Source organism: Puma concolor, chromosome C2, assembly GCF_028749965.1.
Source record: "Puma concolor isolate L17-30 chromosome C2, mPumCon1.1.hap2, whole genome shotgun sequence".
Lineage (NCBI taxonomy): Eukaryota > Metazoa > Chordata > Mammalia > Carnivora > Felidae > Puma > Puma concolor.
The window spans coordinates 45,102,238-45,128,208 of record NC_141675.1 but is presented as its reverse complement, the minus strand read 5'-3'; the positions used below and the strand labels follow the sequence as shown (position 1 = coordinate 45,128,208).

The window sequence follows — 25,971 nt, the reverse complement described above, 5'->3', positions numbered from 1 at the left end:
CTCCCCCTCTCTCTGCCCCTCCCCTGCTCATGCTCTGTCTCTCTCTGTCTCTCGATAATAAATAAACATTGAAAAAAAATTTTTTTAAATAAGCAAAAAAAAAAAATGAGCTTTCATTCTTAAAGAAAAATTTGATACATAACATAAGCATAGCTATCTTTAATCCAATGCTATAGTGAAATCTAATTTTTAATACTTTCTCATAGAGGAAGAGGCCCACAGAGGCGAACGTTCCCAGGGCACACGGAAGTCAGAATACAGCCGTGCTGTCCGCTTCTCCCCTTTGTGTTGCCTTTCCTCTATTTCCATGATCTTTCCCCCCTTTGTCTTTTCCTCGCCTCTCTCTACTCTCCACCGTTTTACTTCTTGTTATTCTCCCACCTCTCGCATTTTCTGGCCCCCGTCCCTATGAGTCTCTCCCATAAAATGAAAAACTAAAAAATAAAGACAAGCATTCTCCGTGTGTCAGTTTTTCTTTCCTGTCTCAGCTGCTGATTTCCTCAGGTTATCATCTTTCAGAGTGAAGACACAGAATCCCTTTAAGAATGGGAGACTCAGAACAGAGTTTGAGACATACCTTCTCAAACGGCAGCCTCTTGAGAGCCTGATTCCCACTCAAGAGTGTTCCCGCTCCACATTTTTCACACCAAACGCAGTGAAGACAACGAACATTAATTAGGATTACAGAGCCAGGGAGGCTTACCGCACTGTGACAGCTCACAAGAAAGAGAATGCCACTTCTTTTTTTGGATGCCATTCTGAGTGTCATGTATGTATTAATTCTTGAGCTCAAGCCAAGTTACTTTGGGGATGAGATGTAATCTGTTATTTTTAGGTCATACTGGGTAGGGGGATAGGCTATTCTCGGAGGTTCGTAAGAAGGTGGGTTTGGCTGATTTTAGATGATCAAGTTTCCTATTATGCACCTCCCTTCAAAAACTAATTTTGAAATGTTATCATTCATTGTTCATGCTTATGAAGAACACAATGTTGGAAGCATTCCTTAGTTCAAGGGGATTTCACGCCTGGGTAGTTTTCAAGTTTTATTGTTTTCCAGCTTACTTGCCTGACTTAGGATCCCTACTGCTTCTTAAATTTCACAAATTGAATGAAGTAAAGAAAAAAGCATACACACCAAAAACAAACCAATACTTAACTCTTTCTTCTAACAACCCCACCGCCCAGAGGGAGATGTGCTTATGTGTAAGAAATCAAGTAAGAAATAAAGTGGCAAGTTTCCTGTTTCATGAATGGCTTGAATTCTAATTATTTCTTACAGACAGCTTTAAAACAAAGACTTATGAATAATGTACAGATCATTAAGATTGTAATCTCTAAACCCTGGCATATAATATAAGCCTCTGATTCACCATATGAGTTCACGCTGATTACTCAGGATGATTTCCAGATGTTTACTCTCTGAATGTAATTAAATTTTGGTAAAAATTATAACTTAGCTGCTTTACAACAACAACAGCAACAACAAAAAACCTCTCAACAGAAACATGAAAGAAGTTTTCACTGGGACATGTTTTCCCTACCAGAGTCTTCTCTCATGACATAAATCTCCTTCTTCAAAAATCTCTGGGTTCCCTCAGCCCACTCCTGATTGTAACCAGAGAAGAGAGCATTGCTCGAAGACATGTGATAGATTGATCACCTCAAGTCCATCATTTGGGAGGAAATTGCCCCAGAATTTGCATAACAGAAAGAAAACTGGTACAAGTCAATTATTGAGTCTGTATTCACAGACTTAAAAGGAAATGGGAAAATACTACAACGGGCAATAAAATTAAATCTTCAGGGAGAATGAAAGTATCATGGAAAAACAGGATATGAGCATTGTCTTTTTATGTGTTGGGAATTGAAATGATAAGTTTGAGAAAATCTGTGCAATGCGTCTACTGGACAGCTAACAAAGACACAGATGCCCCATGATGAAAAGGAACAAAAGTTAGATACACAAGAAAGGAGTTCAAAGGTGCATATTATGTTGAAATCATCTAAATATATCAGAAAGAAGGAGACGGTAAGATAATCAAATACAGAGTAATAAAGCAGAGGGGAGACACTGAGAGACGACCAAAGAGGCGGAATAATTTGACAAGAGAGAAAAGGATGGAGAGGTAGAATGAGAGCAAGCAGGAGGCAATGGTTCTGTAATGACCTGTTTCTCATGAAAAATGCATTATCCTAGAAGGGAATGATTTTTCTCCTCCCTCACACTACTTTGATTTGTGTGTCTACAACACGCCAAGCCCATGGGGATGCAGCCGATGGATTCAGAGTTCCAGAATGATCAACCAGAGACTGCCATTCCAGACACCAAATGCAGTGTAAATAATTAAATATCAATGCAAGTCAACTAACATTTACTGAGTGTGCACTCCCAGAACAAAGCACACATCAACATTCTGACAGAAGTTTAGGATCCTGACAGCAAAAGCAAAAACCAGCCTTGTGACTCTGGGGGAGGGGGACTGAGAAGGGTTAATGTAACTCAGCCCAGAAATTCTTGACCTTTTTTCGGAATAATAGACTTTGCATATTTGCTGAAAGCCTCAGATTTTGACCCAGGAAAATATACATTTGTGTGTACTAACAACATTTTGCTTATATCACAAGGTTTAAACGTCTTCTGAAGTCTATGTTCCCCCTACTTGAGGATCTTAGAGTTCTGAATTTAATAGAGATACAATTTTTAATATGCCACTAAACTACTTGCTGATTCAGTTCAGTTACGATCTTAGGAATAATTGGAACCACGGAATTTAACTAAAGAGTGAGGCACAGATGTTGTCTCTGTGAAATCTTTATTTAAAAAACTTCTTCCTCAATCTTTCAGCAGAATATGAGTTTCAAAAAAATTGATTTTCAAAATGTATACACAAAATTACAAAATCAATACTTGGAGGCGTCAGGGTAAAAGGAAAACAGGTAAGAAAAAAAAAGGGGGGGGGATGTAATCCAGGGGCACCTGGCTGGCTCAGTCAGTAGAGCATATATGACTCTTGATCTCAGGGTTGCATGTTCGAGCCTCATAATGGGTGTAGAGATTACTTAAAAAGATTTTTTAAAAAAACCAACATAATCCGGAGACAACAATTAACAGAGCATATAGTCTCATGGTAGACATAGTTACAGTTTTGTAATTTCCCCAGTGGCCAAAGCTGAGACAAGAGACTTGCTTAATTACGAGATTTATAATAAGCCATAAAATGGAAGTTAATCTGGTTGTTGGATTATTGGTTAGAGCATGTTAGGCTGCAAGTAACAGAAAACCCAACTAATAATGGTCCATATGAATTGGTGGTTATTTTTCTCACATAACAAGAAGTTCAGAGGAGGGTAGTGGTTTAGTCATGCAATCAACGATCCAGGCTTTTCCTGTCGTCTTTTCGACTACCCTTAGGGTGTCAATTTTCTTCATTCTTCAATTCTTCTTAAATTTTTTTTATTTGGGGAGGGGGGCGGAGAGGGAGAGAGAGAGAATCCTTAAGCAGGCTCCATGCTTAGCGTGGAGCCCAAAGTGGGGCCCCAACACGGGGTGATCCCATGACCCAAGGTTCATGACCTGAGCCTAAATCAAGAGTTGGACACCTGACCAACTGAGAAACCCAGGCACCTGAGATTTTCTTCACTCAAGTAGTCTCATGGCCTCAAGTAAAATGAAGACTACATTTTTTTTTTTTTTTAAATCAGGAAGGCAATTGCCAACCAAGAATCTTCCTTGCAGACTTCTTTTTATGTTTTATGGCCAGAACTGGATCATGTGAATACTCCTTGCCCTTGGAGAGGCTAGGAAATTGAGCATCTACCTTTCTGGCTTTTATAGAAAAAGGAGAGCAAGTCAAGTCTTAGCGAATGGCTTTTGGTCAGTGTCTTCTTTTTTTAAATTTCTTTTTTCAACGTTTATTTATATTTGGGACAGAGAGAGACAGAGCATGAACGGGGGAGGGGCAGAGAGAGAGGGAGACACAGAATCGGAAACAGGCTCCAGGCTCTGAGCCATCAGCCCAGAGCCTGACGCGGGGCTCGAACTCCCGGACCGCGAGATCGTGACCTGGCTGAAGTCGGACGCTTAACCGACTGCGCCACCCAGGCACCCCGGGTCAGTGTCTTCTATACACAAAAAGAACGGTTTTTCTTACTGTTGAGCAACCGCACTCTTGGATGTTCTCAACTGGAGGACACTGTGTGATACCTCAGATGGTGCACTAAACATAAACCCCTGGAGTAAATGCACCAACAATTTCCATCATGTTCCATGGTACTTAATGTTTCTCTTTGTAGGCTGATGGCTTAGGCTAAGGCACAGATCTGGAAAAGGGAGCTCTACAAGGAATCAAAACAATACATCAAGTTCACAGCCATGTTATGACCTGGTTTAATCCAAGGGTAACATTTAGCCTATCTAGAATACTGTATGGGCAGCAATGCCCTTGAACCACTGCTTTGTAAATATTATTTCTCACAACTGGCCTTTGAATAAGAATAAATCCACAGGGAGTTAAAGCCTGTAATCTCCAGCACAAACCTACCTGGAGCACCAAAGTCTGCATTGCTGATAAGGGCAGGTACTAGTAACAAAGGAGGGTTAAGTGCTCCTTATACAAATTCAGAGGCATAACAAAGACATATGCCCAATGGATAAACATTCATTGACTCGAGGAGATGAGCCCCAAGAAGAGGTAATCATTCTTTCTACTATATTCCCTTAACACTTGGTCTATCTCAAATTTTGTATGTGCAACCCAGATGTATGTAGCTCTATTGCTGGCTATGAGCCTTCTTATTTTGTAGCCCCAGACCATGTTATTTTCATATAACAGACTTATGTATGTTTTTAGAAATAGCTAGGAAAAACCATTCCATTGAACAATGGGTGGTGGTTGCTTAGGTTATAATTGGAAGGACAGCTTTTCACAAAGAAAAGAGCTTACTTCATCTTTTTTTTTTTCCCCAGGAGTAATTACTCGAAATAAGCATTATTTAAAGTCTTACTGATTGAAGACCGGAGTAGTAGATGCAATGCTCTGGGCACTAGAGGAGGAAAGCTCCCGGGAGGGAGGAGGTAGTTTCCCTGGAGGAGCCTGCGACTCAGTCAGGGAGGAGGGCTGGGGGAGGAAAACATATCTCAGAAAGGAAAGCAGAACATTTACAAACACTTAAAAAAAAAAAAAAAAAAAAAAGGGGAGGGGGCTGTGTTGAATTCTACATTGAGTAGACAAAGATAAAATTTAATTATAATGCTTTTGTATCTAATCCATGTTTGATAAAAGGATTAAGGTCTATGACTTATTTTATAATTGGAGGGGTTAATAAATAAAAAGAATTGGCAAATGAGATACCTGATGTGAAATCTTAAGATGTACCTGTGAAATATATTCTTCATCATTTTTTTAAAGTTTATTTATTTACTGAGAGAGAGAGAGAGAGAGAGAGAGAGAGAGAACAAAAGAACAGGCAGGGGAGGGGCAAAGAGAGAGGGAGAGAGAGGATCCCAAGCAGGCTTTGCACTGTCAGCACAGAGTCTGATGCAGAGCTCAATCTTGCAAACTGTAAGATTATGACTTGAGCTGAAATCAAGAGTAGGATGCTTAACTGACTGAGCCATCCAGGTGCCCCTCTTCTATATCATTTATAATCAAGCTACATCTTTTGCTTTGTTGGTTTAGAGTCGAAACACAGAAACACGATTTGCTAATTGTTTCTTTCTGCTATAGACCCTAAGGAGGTATGCCCATTTTATTTGGGGTTTAGCAACAAATGGAAAATAGCATCATACAAATTACATACTTAGTTGCAAGAACAACAGGAAAAGGAAGATGAACCAGACATGTGGGGAGAACAAAATGCTTATTTATTGTCACAGAAAGTTAAAGAATTAAGAGGTGGGATGTCAGCTGGGGAGCATGAAATTTTAGGCAAAGTTCAGATTTCCTATGCTAAGAAACAAAGTGATGGTGCTTTAAAATTTTTTTCATTGTTGGTTATAAAATTTTTTGATAATAACTGTCTTCAAGGTTTACATCTATTCACCTAAACATTATGGCACTATGGGGGATCAAAAATAAATACGAAATAATCCTTGCTCCTCCATGACTCATGGTCTACTAGAGAAGAAGTGATGTTTATATAAAAAGCTGTAATAGAAGGTAGACGGTTTTAAATCCCATGGCAGAAAAGTAGATCAAGTTCCAGGGATTCTGATATGAAGGATTATCTCCAGCTGTAAGGCATCAAGAAAGGCTTCATAGAGGAGGTGACTTGTGAGCTGAACACTAACAGATCAGTAGCACTTCAATATAGGGAGATGGAAAGACCAACATCCTAGGAAGCAGAAACAGTGTAGCTAAAATGTTGGTGGCAGAAAAGAGAGGTGTATGTATAGAGAATAAAAAACAATCCAGTTTTTCTGGTCTATAAGAGCTCATTTAGTAGAAAAAAAAAAAAGGTTGAAAATATGAATTGAGGTCAGATTCTAGAGAGTCTGTCAGTTTTGAATGAAGGCAGTTGAACTTTATTTGGCAGATAATGAGGAGCTATCGATGGTATTTTTGGGTACTTGATAGAAGCCGAACATATGTTTTTCAAGTGGAACAGGTATCAGATGATGGGAACTCTGCACACTCTGAAGTGCCTAACATAGTGTTAGCATGTAACAAATGTACAATATTTTAAAATCGTCTATAAGGGAAGCCGTCTAAGAAAGTTATTGAGAATGTCCAGCGTCTTAGAGGGAGCCAACGAGGGCTGGACCATATGCGGTCTGTTGGCACTCAGTATTCCCATCCACCCCTGTTCTGCACACTCCTGCATCACAGGGCTGGACGGCTAACAAGTGCACTTCTCAGGCTTCCTTCTGCTAGGGTTTGAGATGCTGCCTCGTGTGAGATGTTGAAGGCGAAACGCAAGTGGAGGCCATTTTTATTTTTACAGCAGTCGTGGGTTCTGGCAGAAATGAGTTTTTGCCGTGGACAGACTTCCCATCCCACTGTCTAGTGACCAGCTTCATGAACGCGGGGCAACTGTGAAATTGGCAACAGTTCCTTGATCTCAGGGTGTTGACAGTGACCTCCTAACCTCTGGTTCACAGCTACCTGGTTAGAACCTCCAAACCTAGCAGCAGCGTGATCCTTCCACCTACCAGGGCCTCCTCCCTTGCATTTCTGCGGCTCTTCCAATGATTTTGTAGCAGCCAATTCCATGTGTCAAAGTCCTTTTGAATTGACTTAAAATGGACCTAAAATGGGTCCTGTTTCCTGCAACGAAACGGACAGGAGCAAGATGCAAGGAAACTTGCATAGTAGAGGAAAATAGCCATTCAAGGACAACTCATTATGGGATGGAAGAAAAGAAACTCAAGTCAGGGGCACCTGGGTGGCTCAGTCGGTTAAGCGTCTGACTCCTGATTTTAGCTCAGGGAATGATCTCACAGTTCATGAGATCAAGCCCTGCATTGGGCTCTGCGCTGACGGCATGGTGCCCGCTCAGGATTCTCTCTCTCCCTTTCTGCCCCTTCCCCACTCATGCTCTTTCTCGCTCTCTCAAAATAAATTAAAAACATTAAAATAAATCTTAAAAAAAAAATTCAAGTCAGAGATCCTCTTGCACTACAGAGGGCATCGATGTGCCTTCCAGTCTCTGAGGGCAGGTCTTTGTTCTCAGTCCTCTCTTACAAATGTCTCAAAAACACACACTTTTCCCCAATTACAAAAATAATGCATGTTCGTTGTAAAAAAAAAAAACTTGGGAAATATGGAAACTTATAAAGAAAGAACTAAAAACCACCTGTAATTACACTAGAGCTATTTCTCGACTCTATAGGGATGAAGTTCAGCTATGACCCTATAGCCGTAGCTCAAGTAAAGTAGACATATACGTCTTTCTCACAGAAACAAATCAACTAGGGCAAGCAATCCAGAGATGGTATGGTGGCTCCATGACCACCGGGAACCCAAGCTTCTTTTCCCTTGTACTTACACTCGTTAAAATGCATTCCCACTTAATTGTCCAAGAGGACTGCTCTCGCTCACCCTATCATATCTGCATTTCAGGCAGCAGGGAGGAAGAAGTTGAAGAGCCTGCTCTTTAAGGAGACCATATGTGACATTTTGCTCACGTTCCTTTGTTCCCAATCGCCACGCCCATTTGAAGATCAAGGTGTGAAATGTAGTCTGTATTCTGTACAGCTATGTACTCAGCTAAAAATGATGGGAGTGGGGGTTGTTCGAGCCTAAGGAAAGAGGCAAGAAAGGACATGGGAGGACAGTTAGCACTCTCAGTCACATAACCCTAACTATCCCTTCTCCCTCCTACAAGCTCACGGTTTTCCTCTTCCTGACTTCTCAGGTCCCAACATCACCCCCATCCCTGGTGATAATCTTGGTGCTACTGCTGATGTCATTTTTTTGTCACTTTGCCCACTCCCCCTCCCTGGATTATTTTGCTTAGAGTACTTCCCTTAGCATTAGTAACTTTACTTTTAAAATTCTTTCTGGGGCACCTGGGTGGCTCAGGCGATTAAGTGTCATCCAACTCTTGATTTCAGCTCAGGTCATGATCTCACAGTTTGTGAGACTGAGTCTTGCATCCGGCTCTGCACAGTGCAGAGCCTGCTTGGGATTCTCTCTCTCTGTCCCTCCCCTACTCAAGCCCTCTCTCAGTCTCTCAAATTAAATAAATAAGCTTTTAAAAAAACAAAACAAAATAAAATTTTTTTTCTCCATCAGCTTAACCCTGACCATCTGACCCTCCCCCTCTCATCTTTTAGGACTCCTGCAAACGTAATACACAATCTGTGCCTCAGGCCAAACTTCTATAAACCCTCTTGTAAAGTCACCTTGACCCGGTTTCTAGATCCTTTTCCAGGAAGGGCTTCAGACTGTATTGCCCTTCTCCTGACCCATCATTTTATTTTGCCCTCTAAAAGCCCCTCTAAAAGTTCCTGACAACATCTTCCTTGAAACTTCTTTCGACGAACCACAGCCCTTTGACACTTTGCACAAAGCTCCAACCAATGTCCCTTCTGTGCCTTTCCAGGGCTACGCATTATTTTCTGTAGTATAAACTGCATCTCTTCTGATTTGCAGCCAGTATTCTTTCGGAGCCCTTTAGTCTGTGAGTTTTCCCCAAACATCTTTTTCTCTGTGCATTTTTTCTCCCTTTCACATTAAAAACTGCTCAGGGAGTGGGCCCTCTGACCTCAGAAATATACGAAAACAGATACTTTATTCATGCATTCTGTTGATGAAGTTTCTCTCTTGGCTCCCTTTAGCCTGAGCAAGACTCGGCGAACATCTTTCTGCATCTTCTGGGACTGTCACGGCTCTTATCTGAAACACTTTGGTTCTCCAAACTTAAGGCTTTAAGATGCAACTGTAGTCAATCAACTTCCATGCAACTCCCTAGAGAAATGCCCTGGCTGTGCAAGCTCCCGCTGCCTAAATAAGGTGAAGATGCTTTTCCAAGGAAGTTGAGGATTCTACCTCAGTGTAATTCTGTGAGTGCAACAGGGCAAGGAAAGGAGACTCTTCTGGGCCTCCAGCAATTACAATAATCTAGGTTATGTTGCTGGAAACCCTCAACTCTTAGTGGCTTTAAACCAAAGAGGTTGATTTCTTGTTCATGCTACTTACCTCTTGTGGCAGGAGGAGGGGGGGGCTGGTGGAGAAGCTACCATCGCAACTACTGGTGGTCCCCACTCCGAAGAGGAAAGAAAGCTCTGGAGCATTTTGCATCAGTAATTCAATACTCCAGCCTGGAAGAGACCCTTATCACTTCTACTCATTAGCTGGAACCACATGGCCCTATCCAACCACAAGGAGACCAGGAAGTGCAATCCACCTTGTGCTTGAAAGGGCAGAGAACTGGAAATATTTAGAGAACAGCACTAATTGTATCTACAGAACCTAAGAAAAGTTGAGCCGATTGTGATAACTAACCTTCCTAGGCCACTGTTTGGCCCAGGCTAACTTGAGGCCATTGCAATCCGGATTTCTAAACCTTGTGTTTCAGTCAGAGGAAAGAACTTTCAACATTTTGCTCCTAATTACCCTGTATCCCTCTCAAATTGTTCCTACTTCGAGGTAAAATGTTTTGAGAACCCTGGCGCAAAGTCCCAGGACTGTCTCTGCTTCCTCGCTAACATCCTTGGCACTTGGGCTCTCCTTGAGCATCCCCCCGACCCCCACCGCCAACCCCAGCCTCCCCTGCCACCCTGAGAGCTGCTTGCATGCATCACTGTTTCAGTGGATGGCAGCAATACACAAGGGCACCTCGTTGTTGGAAAGGAACTGCCTTCTGCCTGCCAAGGACAAATGCAGACACACAAAGCTGTATCAAGCAAGACTTCACATCAAAGGGAACCCTGCCTGGGCTTGCCAAGAGCAGGGCTGCTTCTGAGCCTCTCCCCTTAGCCTTGTTAGTATTCTTAGGGCCCAAGGGGCCCCTGGTGCTCCTGGCAGGCCCCCTCATTTACCCAGCACTCCTCTTCACTCCGACACCTGAAGCCCAGGCTCTCCCTGAATTTGGCCTCGACCACTTGACAGAGCAGAATGCCAAGTGTTTAACAACGTTGAGCGATTAGGAAAGAAAATTCATGAGAAATATTTACTCTGTGAGCTCCATTTGAGTAGGAGAACAGAATACTTAACTTCTTTGGTGCAACAACACATAGAAAATCAAAAAGTTCCTGCCTGAGGCCTCAGGGAAAAGAGCACCAGAAGGAAAGCTTACCTACTGACGAAGCAAGGATGCTTTAGGAGCAGAGGTTGGGAACGCTGGAAGCAAGGTTGGAAATGGAGACTGGCCAGTTGTAGGCATTTAGACCTGGTGAGAAGTGGTGAACTAAAGATCCAGACAAACTTTCTACTTTAACATCAACATAAGAATTCAGGTCCTGTTACTTTAAGGAAAAGAAAAGGTCTTTGTTTTAAAAGAAGGATGAGGGAAAAATTGAATAAGGGACTGATAGCGACAGAGAAAGGGATAAAAACTTTTAATTTAGAACACAGTTAAGGCCTTCTGTTCTGGGGGCTGAAGAACGCTTTTGGAAAGAGACATTAAGTATCAAAATACAATGGAAGTTTTAAAACACTGTAAAGTCACATATTATGAGAGCTGGAAGGGGAACTTGGAGATGGTCTTTTCCAAATGATTTCTTTGAGTTAAGAAAATCTGAAACTCAGGGATGTCAAGGGGCTTTTTCACAGTCACATAGCTGGTTAGTTGCAAACCTATAGTCAGAGATCCTGACTCTCAGGCTTGTAAGAGAGAGCAATGCTTGGCATGGCATGTGATCAGAGTACATAGGTCTACAACTACATCAGGTACAGTATTTCTAACGCAGTGGCTTCAACCCTTTGACTAAGAACTTCCACTGTGGCCAACCCGACCACCCTGTTCCAACAGCTTCCCAGAATAGTAGTAATTATAGCAAAAAAAAAATTAAAAAATAAAAAAAAATAATGGATAGAGCCCAGAGAAAATGTCACATTTCTAGAAGTGGGAGGAGGTGGAGATAATACATTTACATCATTTCCAACTTTCAGAGCACTTCATGTGACCATGGGTCCATGGAAAGAACTCAAGCATTCCACGGTGGGGAAAAAAAGGTTACATCTTTTATTAACCTCCCACTGAAGGAAGCATTTCCTTCATTACAAATGTAGGCAACAAACCACAACACTATTTGCACTACTTGTCTTTGTCACTCACAGAAGTAATAAGTATTCTCATATTATATTAATTGTGGTGGAGATCTTGAAATATCTTTACCCTCATTACCACTCTGCAATTATGGTAGATCTCCCACTAGATCTTGTTATTTAGTGTTTAATAAGTGAGCACGTATATTACTATGCCACAGATTTTTATAAATATTTTGATAACAAAATTTCAACATCAGATTCCTTTATAATTATGTGTTTTATTTTATTCAGTTAAAGGTATTATTCTGAGAAGGCATCTGTAGATTTCACCTGGCTGTCAAAGGGGTAATTGGCATAAAGATTAGCAACCCCTGACATGTGAGGGCTAAACAAGTGTCAGGTTGCTGTTGGATACCCATGACACTTGGTCCCACATCCCTGCTCCATCGCCCTGTGGGCTCAGAGTGACAGGGATGCTCACGTGTCATTCTGGGTTGGAGAACTGCCAGTGCCTCCTGCCACAGCCCGTGTTTGTAATTTCAGGGCACACCAGCCTTTGAAAGCTGGTATGACTACATTACAAAATGTGACAGGAGAGACTCCATTGTTGGCATTATTATTAAAATTAAGGCTGATAGGGATTTTGTGACATTGATTTTAAGAGGGTTGTGTTCACACGTCCCATGGAAGTTGACTTTTCTCAGGGAATTGGCACTCCAAGTTCTACTCAAAAGGAAACTAGTTTTCTCAAAGATGGGTAAGCTGGTTTGGCATGATAAATAAATACTTCAAGAGAATATCAAGGAACCATTTTCCATCTCTCAAATATGCAAAGAATTTTTAAGATGATAATTCTCAGGATTGGCAGAGTGTAATGAAATGGGTATTTTCGTTTTCGTAAATTTCCCACAAGACCAAGAGTTGGCGTAACTTTTCTACATGGTAGTTTAAGCCCTGTGTTTTAAGTATTTTCACCCAGTAATTTCACTTCTAGGAATTTATCCTATGAAAAGAATATAAAGATTTTCTTACATATATTTTTATGAATATCCTTGAGACAGTAAAAAATCGGAAACAGGAATGCCAACAATGGGAGGTTGGTGAAGTAAATTATGCTACATCTACATGACAACTTATGACAACTTAATGTAGCTAACTTAAAAAAAGAAAAAAAAAATAGCCGTTCCGGGGCGCCTGGGTGGTTCAGTTGGTTAAGTGGCCGATTCTGATTTAGCTCAGGTCACGATCTCACAGTTCATGCAATCGGGCCCAGCATTGGGCTCTGTGCTGACAGCACAAGAATCCCAAGCAGGCTTGGGATTCTCTCCCTCCCTCACTCTCTCCGCCCCTCCCCCGTTCTCCCTTTCAAGATAAATAACCAAACATCTTTTAAAAAAACAAAAATAGCCATTCCAAGAATATGTAACGATATGGAAAAATGTGTAAATATAATGTTCGGCTTAAAATGCAAGGCATAAAACTGTAGGTGTAAGATAATCCTGTTTTTTAGTTGGAAAAACATTCGTCGGATTTCTTTGCAATCTTACTTATGTACATATGCCTGTAGAATATATAGGTGTTTAGAAAAGCTAGCAGGGACTGTGTCTAAGTGTTAGTGTTGGCAGTCTTTGAATGGCGATATTTTAATTATTTTTATTTTCTTTTTATACTTTTTTGTATAATGTAACATTAGCTAAAGCTGTAAGACATTGTTTTTACAAGGACGTTTTGAAGAAGATGAGCGGGTGCCACACGAGCTGATCTGTGTTTGCAGTGCCTTCTTGTTGCTCCAGACAAAAGTTTGTTTTGCTGGTTGCTACTGAGTGTTATTTTTCTCCTAACCTTTGCTCTCTTTCTCCACCATTGGCTTCCAGATGTCTGATTGAACCAAGTTCGGGGCACTCGACTCATGTCATTCTTTCCTCTCGTTTGGACAGAAACTTCAGAAACGACACCCCGGCTGCCAATCTGATAGTCGGCACCCACATGAATGTCAATCAGAAACCTCTTGGCATAATGAAAAATAGTCCAATTGGGAATTTGAAGCTTTTGTAAACACAACAGAGGATTGAGGTTAAAATAGGGTGCGAATCTGGGGAGGCATCTGCCCCTCTGCTCTCTTCACCCTGGACTGCGCCTGCATAGCCGCACTTTGCGCTTGTCCAGGACCAGGAAGGGAGATGAGAAAACATCTTGCGGAATCACTTCACCTTTCACTGATATTTGGTTGAAAGGGGTACAGTTTTGACTTCCAGTGATTATTTAGCATGTAGTATATAAATCAGCTGGAAAAAAAAATCTGGAGAGATGAAGACATGTTTTCTCCTGGTTTTACCTTGGAAGTGCGAATTATGAAGGTAGTTTTCCATATGTACACGTTTAAGGTTCTACTATCTTGCGGTGCCACTTAGAATTTTGAAACCACTAGAGCCTATTCCATTCCTTCTCTCTTTCTTAAACTTGGATCGATCTTCTCCTGGGTGAAGTTTAAAATAATAAAAACCGAGAAAACCATTTACTCAATGCCTCCGGTTGCATAGCAATCTAAACAAACAAGCCCCTTTCCTCTGTTGAGAACTTCCAATAAAACAAATCACAAAGGTTGTGTTTTAAAAAGATGATTTCCAAGCCTTTTTTTTTTTAAAGGAAGCTTTAAAAAATAGAGGCCAAAGATTGCAGGCAAAAAAACTCAATTGGCTTTTTAGTGAGTCACTTCACTTCTCATGCTACTGAAGGGATTTGAAAACGTTTTTGATTGTGGTGAGGCCAGAAGGGCTGAGCTGGATACAGGGATACCAAGCCGACCGAAGCAGGAAAAACACTAAGAAATAATAGTTACCGTCAAGTCTTCAGTGTCGTCTGTGTGCCAGGCTCTGGGCCATGTCAATGATCTGATCCCGTAACAAATCTTCCATGTGGGGTGTCTTCCACTCGCACCCCTGGGTCACTCCCTACTCTTCTCCATCCTGCTCTCTGCCCAGGAACGATGACCTATACGGACTGAACAGAGGGGCCCTTGCCCAGGGCACTGGCAGGAGAGAGGAGGGAGGAGGGAAGATGGGGTATTGATTTTCCTGGCTCCTTCCCTGCTCGTTACAGCAGGTTGGCTGTGTCCCTCCACCCAGAGCCACAGCTCCTGCCAGGCAGCCTTTCCCTCCCTGAGTCCAGGAATTGGACCTCACCCTCTGGCCCTTCAGAGCTCGCGGTGGGAAGAGCTGCCGGCTGTTGCTAGCTGCAGAGGATGACTCTACCCCTGACGGCAGAGTCCAGCCCTAGCAAGACCTCTGGGAAGAGTCTCTCTGTTAACCCTTTTCAGCCAGCCATTTTGTGTAGGTCATTGGTTTTCCACTTGTCTGTTTTCCCTGCCACCACCCTCAGGGAGACCAGTGATGGTTCCGGTTAAGAGGACTGCACCGGCCCCCTAATTGACTCTTACTTTCCAGCTTAGGAAATATACTCTTGCAGAGCAAACCTTTCAAAGGCACCGCTAAGGCCCTCAATCAACCCCAGTCCCCGGAGGAAAGTATTCAAATCTGCCATCTTCAGACTTTCCTGAGCTCTTGGCTTTGGTCAACCAGTTCGTGCTCTATTTCTCAGAGAGATGATGCAATTTTCTCCTTCCACATGATTGCTCACACAGTCAATGGGCCTTTTCTACCCTTCCAAAATTACACTCATCCCTCAAGGTCATCTTCTAACCCCACCTCTTCCAGTCAGACTTCTTTCCCTGATGTTCCATTTGGAAGTGAACTCTCAGCAATGCCTTCCCATGCGATGTGTTGGGAAATTGTTCAGCTATCACTTTGCTATACATCTTCTGGTGTCTTTGGAAACATTAATTTTAAAATTATTTGTCTTTTCAAAATCATGGGCTTTGGTGCTAAGGCATTTCCGCCTTAACTATAAGTTCTGTCAACATTGGAAACTCGTACAAGTTATTAACCTGGCACAGTCTTCCTCACTCAAAATGAAAGAGTTATAGTAATATCTGCCTTATACTATATTGTGAGGACGTTTATCTATCTATATATATATATAGATATATATATTATGTATGTATATATACATATATAAACATATAATCTCTATATATGTATATATTATATATAATATATAATACAATGTATGTATATGTTATATATGTATATATGTTTATATGTATATATGTATATATATATACATATATATATAATTCTTATTACACAGTACGGCAAGTAAATATTTTACTTTTTTCCTTTTTCTTCCAAATAGTGCTCAAAACTAGCTAAAATTCATTGAGTGCTTATTTATTATGTGTCATGTACTATTCAAAGCATTTCATACATTACATGTACAATTATACTCCCTACTTTCCAGATGGAAAAACTGAGGTACCAAGAGGTTAGGAAACTTGTCCAAAGTATACCAAGGGCATAAGATGGGAGCATGGATTCACAACTAGATGGTAAATTTTTTGAAGCAAAGATCTATTTTATACAAATTTCTTTCTTTCACGAGGTCTAGCGTGATGTCTTACATAAAATATAGTCAGTGTTCAATAAATGTTGATTTCATTCCAAGAGGCAGAGGCAATTAGGCTAGTGTCGCAATAGGCAGGGGGCTAGAAACACACTTGGGCAAAGCAGCAGCTGTCTGCACGAAGTGAGCGGTACCGTGTGCAGCCAGGAAGGGCTAGGATGGGAGATTCTGGCAATTGAGAAAGGCGGCTGCTGCCGGAAGTCAGAGAGCGGCCAGCGAGGGGCTCGGCAAGAAAGAACCTGAGCGGGGAGCTCGGCCACAGTGGAAAGTTGCTCAAATGAAGCCTCGACTCCTCTCTCAGCAGTCCTCCCGGGTCTGAGGAGACAGTAAATCTCACTCCATCCTGTGGTTATGCCACTGGAGCATCTTTAAAAATACTTAGCCCCAAGCTGATGAGCCCTTTCCTGCTGCTTTTCTACCTGAGCCAGCAACCTCAGAGCTTTCTGGGATTTCTGTTAAAAACACCCAGATCCCAGGAATCATTCCCCACCGACACAATTGTTGCTCACGCCAAGCACGGGACATATGGCCGAGCATCTGGGAGGGGGCAGATTAGCCAGGAGTGCTGGCGAGCGGCACATGCTTTCATTAGGATGAATGTGTCACAGTAAATCATTTTGTAAAATGTTCCCTCCCTTCTCTCTGCATAGCGAAACATAAAGGAAGATGAATTACCCCAAGCACCATAATGCTGTTTGAATATGCCAAGGCTTGTGCCTGAGACACTTACTGACATTTCCTTAAATATCTTTTTAATATCTTGGCCAGGTCAGGCATACCAATGGCATTACAGAGCTTGCAAATCAATGCCCCAGCTGTTTTGGTTTTTTAATAAAACTGAATGTGATCTCTTTAAAATGATTGCCTTCCGCCCCCCTAGCTTTTTTACAGGGCTTTCAGAGAGCGGGACTGTGGGAGCCCTGAAGTCAGGAGTTGGCTCTGAAAGAGTGGTTGTTCCTTTGGCGGGTGGGGGTGGGGTGGGGGGCAGAACTCAACCATTTGCTGGATTGTTGTCGTCATCTTTTCCTAGTCCCCTGCCTCACAGATCCCGATCTACACGATTCCCAAGACCAATTTGCGGTTTGCTGTTTTTAAGAAACGAATTGACCAAAATCTTGCTGAAAAATCTAGAGGTTTCAACTTCTAAAAATTCATCCCATCGGTTTCTGCATCTGGGATCAGCCCAAGTGATTTATTCATAATTTTATTAGAGATCCTTTTCCAGGGAAATTCTTTGTATCAACATAATGGAAATTGAAAGAACCCCCTACCAAGAATCCGACCATATGCATGTGACTTTTGCCCCCTGAAAAAAAATGGGATATGTAAAACTGTCATCAACAGTAACCATCTTGGCCACTGGATATCCACAGTCCCCAGTCACAACAGGAATTCCTCATGCAAATAGGGACGTGGTCCTGTCAAATTTGAGGTCCCAGTAGGAGGAAAAATCCAATATAAGTGCCTATAAATCAGAGTTTTATAATATTAGTTGACTGCTACTTATGTGGGTCATAAATGTGACACCACAATAAACAGTCAAGTTTCTTTGAGGATATTTGAGCACTCTTTTATTGGCTTTGAGGAATCACAGCACCTCCATCAGGAAAGCCTCATTTGCTTTTGTGCTTTAATGCTTTTATTTTCTGTAGTTTGTACAAAATGTCTAAGCTTTTTCCCTTCCAATATTTTGCCTGGGCTACATTAGTGCAAGTCTGTGTTTTCCCTGGGCCTGTAGAACCACAAGCCAAATTAAGACGAATGGGGAGCCGGAGCCTCAGCTGGGCCCCCAGAGAGGCCTCCTCCCTCTGCCTTCCCCTGCGCCGACTTCTCACAAACCAGCTTCGAAGCAACTGAAATTTCCCTTTTTGATTTTTTTTTTCTGACCACAGGCAAAGTCCTGTCTCCTCAGTTCTCTCAAAGTTATCCGTTCCTGAATTTTACCCTTAACCACAGTGGAGGAAAGGGAATAGCTGAGGTTAGGAAATATGGAAAGAATGTTAGCAATGTACCACTAAAATATACATTAAGAATATTTTCAGCAAGTATAATCCTCCACGTTGAACTTCTAAATCTAGAATTCTCCTGTCATGTGACCATCTTCACATTTATGTGCGCCCCTTTCAGCCTCAATTCAGCCCTTCTTGAATGAACTCTCTGTCAAAGGTAGGACTGATTAAAAATAGACAGATTAAGTTTCCAAGTTTTCCTTCCTATTCAACATTTGGCTGCACCAATTATAAATGTCACAGCGGTTAGGTTAAAATAGTTGTCTTTTGCATGAGCCAGGACATGAATATCATCAGAGATTTTTAATAGGCAGGAAAACAGAAGTGAAAATACACACAGAGACAGTGCCTTCAATCGAACATTATTTCTGTTAATAGAAATTCAAAGTCATGAGTACTTTTGCTTTAAGATTGTCACAGAATATTACAATTAGAAAGGGACTTAGAGATCTTTTCATTCATTCCCCCATTTTATGTAGGACAAAATTAACAATAGTCACCATGGCCATCGTATATGTATCCCCTCATTTGGTCCTAACCACCCTAGAATGGGTCATCCCCATTTTGCAGAAGGGAAACAAGGCAGAGAGAGGTGAAGTAACTTGCCCAAGGCGAAATGGTAGAGGGAGGATCTCAGGTTCCTAATTCAAACATTAGGTCAGAGAGCCTCCAAGGCCTTGAACCCTTGTGTCCACCAACTGGCCTCTTTGCTCTGCTCTGGGGCACGTGGATGGCTGCTGGCTGCCCGGCTTTGCCGGCTCCTTCTGTGTGACACGTCTCCCCCTCACACTATTTTCAGGTTGGTCTGGAGTGGCTGTCATGATCCAAGATGAATCTGCCTTGGTCCCAAGGGCCGTAGCCAGCCTCCCCTGCATCTGTTGCTAATGGCATTTCCAGATTTCTCCCTCTTCGTGAGCCCCCCGCTTGGCAGCCTTGCATGTCCGTGAATCTAACGTGTATAGTCGTGCTCCTCAGCTGTTCCAGTCTTGGCAAGAAAGCAGTGATGTCTGTGGCCAGGTTAACTCTGAGGGCAGATGCATTGTGGAAGAGATGGCATCTTACAGGGGTTAGGTCTCTGGTCCATCTCTGCAGGGCTGAAGCTACCTTGGGAATGCAACGTGTGTGATACTGATGGCCCCGGACACGCCCAACACTCATACATTCTTTCTGTGTAAGAGAATTTTCCTTAGAGGTGTTTTTCCCTCCCCCCCCCCCTCTTTTCTTAGTGATATATTAGTCACTTGAAGGTCACGGTCTTGTTCAACTTTTTTCTCTGTTAGCTAGCAGAGGGCATTCAACTTTGGAAACCAACAAATGGTTGTTACACGCAAAAAAGAACAGCCTGTAGTAAAGCCCTCTTTTCTTATTTGATGTGCATGGTGGATTTTGGCATTTATCAGCTACCCATGACAATGCTGTATCCCAACTTCCCTTTTAGGGAATTCTCTCTCTCTCACAGCATGAGACTTTAGCAGTCTGTAAGTTCAAGCAGCCACTGTCCACTCTGGAAGCTGAAAGGGGAGGTCCCTGTCTCCTAGGGTAATAACAAATGTGTAAGGAGAGAATTCAGAATAGCATCTAAAACATGGAGTAACTGCTAAATACTTGTCATTCTTCTTCATCTTGATCTTGCTTGCCTTCTCTTTTTGTTCCTATTATTTGATGACTATTCCTCTATGGCAGCCAGCAGTCCGAACTTGGCCACTCAGACTCTTTCCCCTAGTGTATTGAATGTTGTAGGATTGACACAGGACAGGAGGTAGGGTCTTATTTTTTTAATTGTGAAATATTAACAACACTCCGGGAAGAGTGCATAAAACCATATGAAAGGTTTACAAATAATTGAAAGCAAGTGTCATGTAGCACCACTGTCAGGATTTTTTGCCTCCTGAAGCCTTCTATGCGCCCCTCACCAATTGAAACCCTCTTCCTTGCTCAGGGATGGCTCCATGGGTGTGGCAACCTGTGCAGCCACACAGGACTTCATGCTCAGAATCGTCCGGGGCTTCGTTTAATGCTCTGCGGTTGCCATCTTGAAACTCTATAATTTTTGAAGAAATGATTCTGCATTTTGCACTGGGCCCTATCCTATTCTTACTTCTAAATAGGCTAATCCTATTTTTACTTCTCGAGGTAACTATTATCCCAACTTTCGTGAAAATGATTTTCTTGCTTTGCTTTATAATTTCACCATCTACCTGAGCATCTGGAACTCTTTCATCCCAGTGGCATGCTCTGACATACTGCTCCTTCTGTAAAGGCTTGCCAGTCCCACGATTCCGGTTTCAAAGCCCCCAAAGATAACCTGTTCCCTTTCAGTATTCTCCCAATAATTTTACTTTGCTTAGATTTGCCGGTATTGATTTCTGTTGCTTGCAACCAAAGAAACACAACCGGTACTGTTTGTTACTAAAAGACACTTGATGGAGAAAGTGTATAATAGGTTTTCTTTTCTGTTCCTTTCTGCACACACCCCAAAGTCCTATGAAGGTTCTACACATTTGAGACTAAAAACCAGCTAACATTCAATCGGACACATTCTTATCTTCCAGCAGAAGAAATTAAAACTTGAAATTGTGAAAGCATTTACTTATATTTAGGAAAATATCATCTTCAGGACAGGGTATGAAGCCCAAAGTACCTGCCAAGGGCACTTTTTTTCTTTTTGGAAATATTACTTCAGGTTGCTAATGGGTCGCCACTTTCTTGGAGACTACCCCCCCCCCCAACATGTGGCTGAGATAGGGCTCTAAATCTCTGGCAACATGTGTATCCTATCCCCCTAACCTCAATGATTGGTGCAGGGATAGGCATGTGACCTAAATGAACCAATAATAATTCTCTCTAGAAGTTTTCTGTTTGAACTATCAGGGAAGTTGATCTCTTATCTTTGGAGATCCTGGAAAGATACAGGTTTAGGATCGCCAAGTTGTGGAGATTAAGGTCAACACATAAGAGGCGGTAAGCAGAAGCCATAAGCAGAAGCTGTGAGGTACTCAGGGATTTGGTAGTTGGTTATGGCATAAAAGCAGAGGCAGAGAAACGCCAGCTACCAGACTGCTTTGAGCCTCTTGGGTTACTGTGGGGTCTAGAGGAACATTTAGTGTTCCATGAAGCTCGCCTTTGTCTGTCAAGATGGTTTCCTCTGCTTCCTTACTTCCTGGCATGTCCTCAAGTCAACTTCCAACACCTGTCTCAGCCTCTACCATCAGAACTCATGGCTGTAATGAAAAACAGTTACAAACCCTGGACTTGGTCATCTCACTTGAGACCCTTAAAAGAACCCTTCTGCAGACTCACAGGGCTTAACCAACCACTGTTCTTACGAACTAGGGAACTTCTCTAGGCTCAGTCCCTGATGAGGGAAAACAGCTCAAAGTCAACAACATCAAAATGGTAACCTAATGAAGGGGAGCTGAGAGAACTGCCTACAACATTGGGATATTGACCTGATGAGTCCTGAGTTCTTTTTTCTTCATCTCCACGCTCTCTACTGTATTTCAGGCTATTAGAACACTTCATCTGGATTAAGGCTGCTCTCCCTGCTTGCAGTCTGATTCCCCTCAACTCCATAGAGCAACCAAAGCAGACATTATAAAGTAATATTAAAGCAGCTTCCCATTGCTCTCAGGATATGGCCTGAAATTCTTAGCATGATTTTGATACATTTTTAATCTTGGTCCTTGCTTACTTTTACTTCCCCAGTCTTGCTCCCACTTCCCCACCTCCACCCCATAGCTTACATTCTCTGTTCCAGAGCCTCACCCTCTTCGCTGAACTCACTCTTTTGCCTTTCTCACCTTTTATGCAACTTTCCTCACTTCTTTAAAGGTTTTAGCTTAATGACCCTTCCTCCAGGAGATTTTTCCCTCAGCCCCAAAGACTGGGGCATTGAACGCATCCGTAGAGTTCTTCGTTTTAAATTAGGAGAACCCTTTAACTCGTCTGTCTCTTGTAAGTTCCTTGAGGGTGACTGGCTCATGTTTGGTGCACAAGTGCAGGTATGAGATCAGAAGAAACATGGAACGCTTCTCTCCTGCAGCTGGAGCCCAAGGCTATGGAGAGGGTAAAAGGAGACCAGAGGGCTGTGCTAGCTGCTGGGACAAAATGTGGGCCAGGGGTCCCAACCACTGGTCTAATAAGGTTACTAGGAACCATGAATTACTTGGTGAACTACCACCCCAATCAGTTTCATTTAAGGCAATCTGGCAAACCCAACCCATCTTCTTTCCTTGAGTATTTTAACTGGCAGAAACTAACAGCCCTTCCCAGCCAGTCAATACTTCCATGGCGGACAAATTGACGATCTCATCATTTCTAATAAAAAACAAAGCCAAACAAACCAAAAAAGTAACAAAAATCACAAACTAGGATGCCTGATGAGCTGTACTAAAATCCTGGCTTGGGAGCCCATTAGTTGAAATTGGACTGGTGGCAGCAGGAAGTGGAAATTGTTAAACAGATTCCTTAAAATCTGTTAAAATAGGAGGAAAGATAAAGAAAACCAGAACGGTCACCTCTAGCCTGGCCAACATGGGAAGAGTTGATAAGTAGAGGACAGTAGATTTTCATCAGATAGGAATGTTGGTTTGTTTTCTTTCTCCTTTTAAAAGATTCCCTTTCTTTAGGAGACCCTGATATAAGCAAACAGACACTGGAAGGTAACAGCTTGTTCAGAGAGCACCGAGCTGACAAAAAGATTCTGGGAAAGTCACCTGAATTCTTGGAGCCCCAGTTTCTTTATCTGTAAAATGGGAATAATGATGACAACCGAGCTTTCCTACCTGCTGAGAGATGCCTCAGGAGAGAGTGTTTTAAAACAGCTTTGCAAAAACCAGAGGCCTCTGTAAATGCAAGGTGGCTTTAACCTTACCCATCATGGCCTACAGAAGAAACAAAGCCAAGGAAATGGAGTCAGTATGCATTAGATTTGGGGAAGTGTTTCTGAACAAAAGTGAGAGGATCAAACTTTATGATAGCCATAAGTAGGAGGGAAGCACAGAAATCACATTTGCTTTCAAATTAATTATTTTAAATAAATTCCCTTTATCAATTGTGGTCTATTGCTTTGGGGCATCCCAGACGGTTTTATGCAATGTCATGTTGTATTTAATGCTCTTTTGTTCATTGTTTTTATTATTTTTTAATTAAAATTTTTTTTTAACATTTATTCATTTTGGGGAGAGAGAGAGAGAGACAGAGCACGAGTGGGGTAGGGCCAGAGAGAGAGGGAGACACAGAATCCGCAGCAGGCTCCAGGCTGTGAGCTGTCAGCACAGAGCCTGATGCAGGGCTGGAACCCACGCAATGTGAGATCATAGCCTGAGCTGAAATCAGACAGCCAATCGACTGAGCCACCCAGGAGCCCCGTTTTTGTTCATCAACTTAAATCAGTTGGCAAAATAGTTGTAAGAATGGAGGTTCCCCGCTCTCTTCAGAGAGGGGACACCAAAGGAATGTTCAAGAATGTATTTCTATCTGGGTCTAAAGTAGAGGTGGACATTGGTAGCAGTCAAAACCCGACTCAGGATAACCACATGACACGCACGTAGCTACATCCTCTTACCATAGCAGACATCGGCAATCAACCACAGCACCTTTTCCCTCCTTAAGCCTGGAGATGGCCTCAGAACCCTTCCTAACTCAACGGTAACTTGATCAGGTCAGGGTAAAATCCATTTGTCATGCCTGGTCTAGAGCCGAAGCGTGACTCTTCATAATCAAAGTGTTAAGCAGGTATTAAGTTATGCCTTAATTCCCCGTGGAGGAAATTAAACCAGCAACTTATGAGTTTGTGACCTATTCTTTCATTTTCCGAACACTTATTGGTTGTGCTTAATTCTAGGCGAAGCAAACAAGTTAGCAGAGTTAAAACGAAATGCCTGGGTTGTAATTCCATAGACGTTCCTCTCTCTTCATGCAGCTATCCAGGATATTTGATCCTTCTGATGCCATTAGCTGTTGGCTTCAAACAACTGTGAAGAAGAGGAGGAAACCTGACACTTTAGTTGGATGATGTTTATACAGATGCAGCTTCTTCCTCAGCATATTTGGTTAGGAAGAGCTCAATGAGCTCGAGGCTGAATCTCAGGAATGTGTAAATAAAGTGACATTGACACAGACCTTTAGGAACATTTACAAGCCCCATTCTAACCCCACTTAGAGCAGAGGTTCTTAATCTTTATTGGGCATGGACCACTTTGGCAGTCTGGTGAAGTTAATGGAGAGCCCTCTCAGAGTATGGTCTTTAAATAAAACAGTAAAAGAAAACACATGGGTCATACAGGAATCTGGTTGTACTGAAATCATTATTGGAATATTTTTTAAAATCGGTGATATAATAACGTATGTGCGTTTTAGAAAATTTTCTTAATGTTTATTTTTTGAGAGACAGCAAGAGCGAGCACGAACAGGGTAGGGGCAGAGCGAGAGGGAGACAGAATCCCAAGCAGGCTCTGTGCCATCAGCACAGAGCCCAATGCAGGGCTCGAACCCACAAATCAGGAGATCATGACCTGAGCCGAAACCAAGAGTTGGACACTTAACCGACTGAGCCACCCAGGTGCCCCATATGTGCTTTATTAAGCAGTCAACAAGACCTAACTGCAGGTTGAATAACTACCATAATTCTGGACTAGAGAAGAGAGCAAATATTCTGAGAGGTTTGGGACAATTGTCATGTTCTATAAAATTATCTGTAATTTCTTTAATTTTTTTTTAATGTTTTTTTTTGAGACAGAGAGAGACAGAGCATGAATGGGGGAGGGTCAGAGAGAGAGGGAGACACAGAATGTGAAGCAGGCTCCAGGCTCTGAGCTGTCAGCAGAGCCTGACGCGGCTCGAACTCACGGACCATGAGATCATGACCTGAGCCGAAGTCGGAAGCTCAACCGACTGAGCCAGCCAGGCGCCCTAAAATTATCTGTAATTTCTATTGGTGGCTAAGTCACAGGTACCGACCGCTAACACTGCTGTGGTTTGTGAGCACATACAAAAAGAGTTACGAAGTTTCAGAAAGAGGTTAGTAAAAATGAAGACGGATTTTTGTGTCCCGCATCCAACTAATTGAAGAGCCCTCTCAATTATGTCCTCGGATCCCAGTTACAAACCTCCGACTTCAACAACTTTGGACTTGGGGATCTCCAGGCTTAGGAGGGGCAACATTCTTACCCCTAGTGCTTCATTTACAGAACACTTTATGCAAAAGAAAACAGTTCTACACAGATTGCTTTGCTCTGGTGTGTGACTGCCAGGCTCTCTGCCGCCAGTAGAGAATCTCTTCTACTTTCAGAGTGTTTCCCTCGAGGGTCACACACAGCTTAAACACATTCTCTGGCATAGAAACTGTGTGGATGTGCGGAAGTGGGGGCTTAAGCAGGTTAAGTGACCTGACCTACAGAACTAAACAATGGCAAAGCCATCATACCCTGCAGCCTCCTGTTTCTAGAGTCAGGAGGAAGTTCTGTTACTGACGGCCATTTTCTATCCCTGGCAAATTGAGGGTTAAGAAGGCCAGAGGCTCTTTCTAGATCTGACTTGAACCAGAGGTCCAGGAAAAGAATCTCCCAGATAATCAGGGACTCCTCACAGTCTGGTTGGGTTTATTTGACACAGCACCTACCCTTGAAATTTTCTACAGGCTTCTGCAGGGAGATTTCAAAGAGATAAATGACCCCCTACGCCCACCAGGTGTTGGTGGAAGTACTCTAACAGTATATTATCGAAGCATTGTCAGTGGTAGATACTTCTGTTTTGTGGTTGGTTTTATACTAGGTCAAATGAAATCATGG

At 42.4% G+C, this 25,971-nt stretch overlaps 1 long non-coding RNA gene across 2 annotated transcripts in view; it reads right to left on the bottom strand.

The window, feature by feature from the left end:
* The window catches only part of LOC147577227 (uncharacterized), a 40,721-nt gene that overhangs the window by 11,348 nt on the left and 3,402 nt on the right, over nt 1-25,971 (bottom strand). The gene's annotated exons all lie outside the window — the stretch shown is intronic.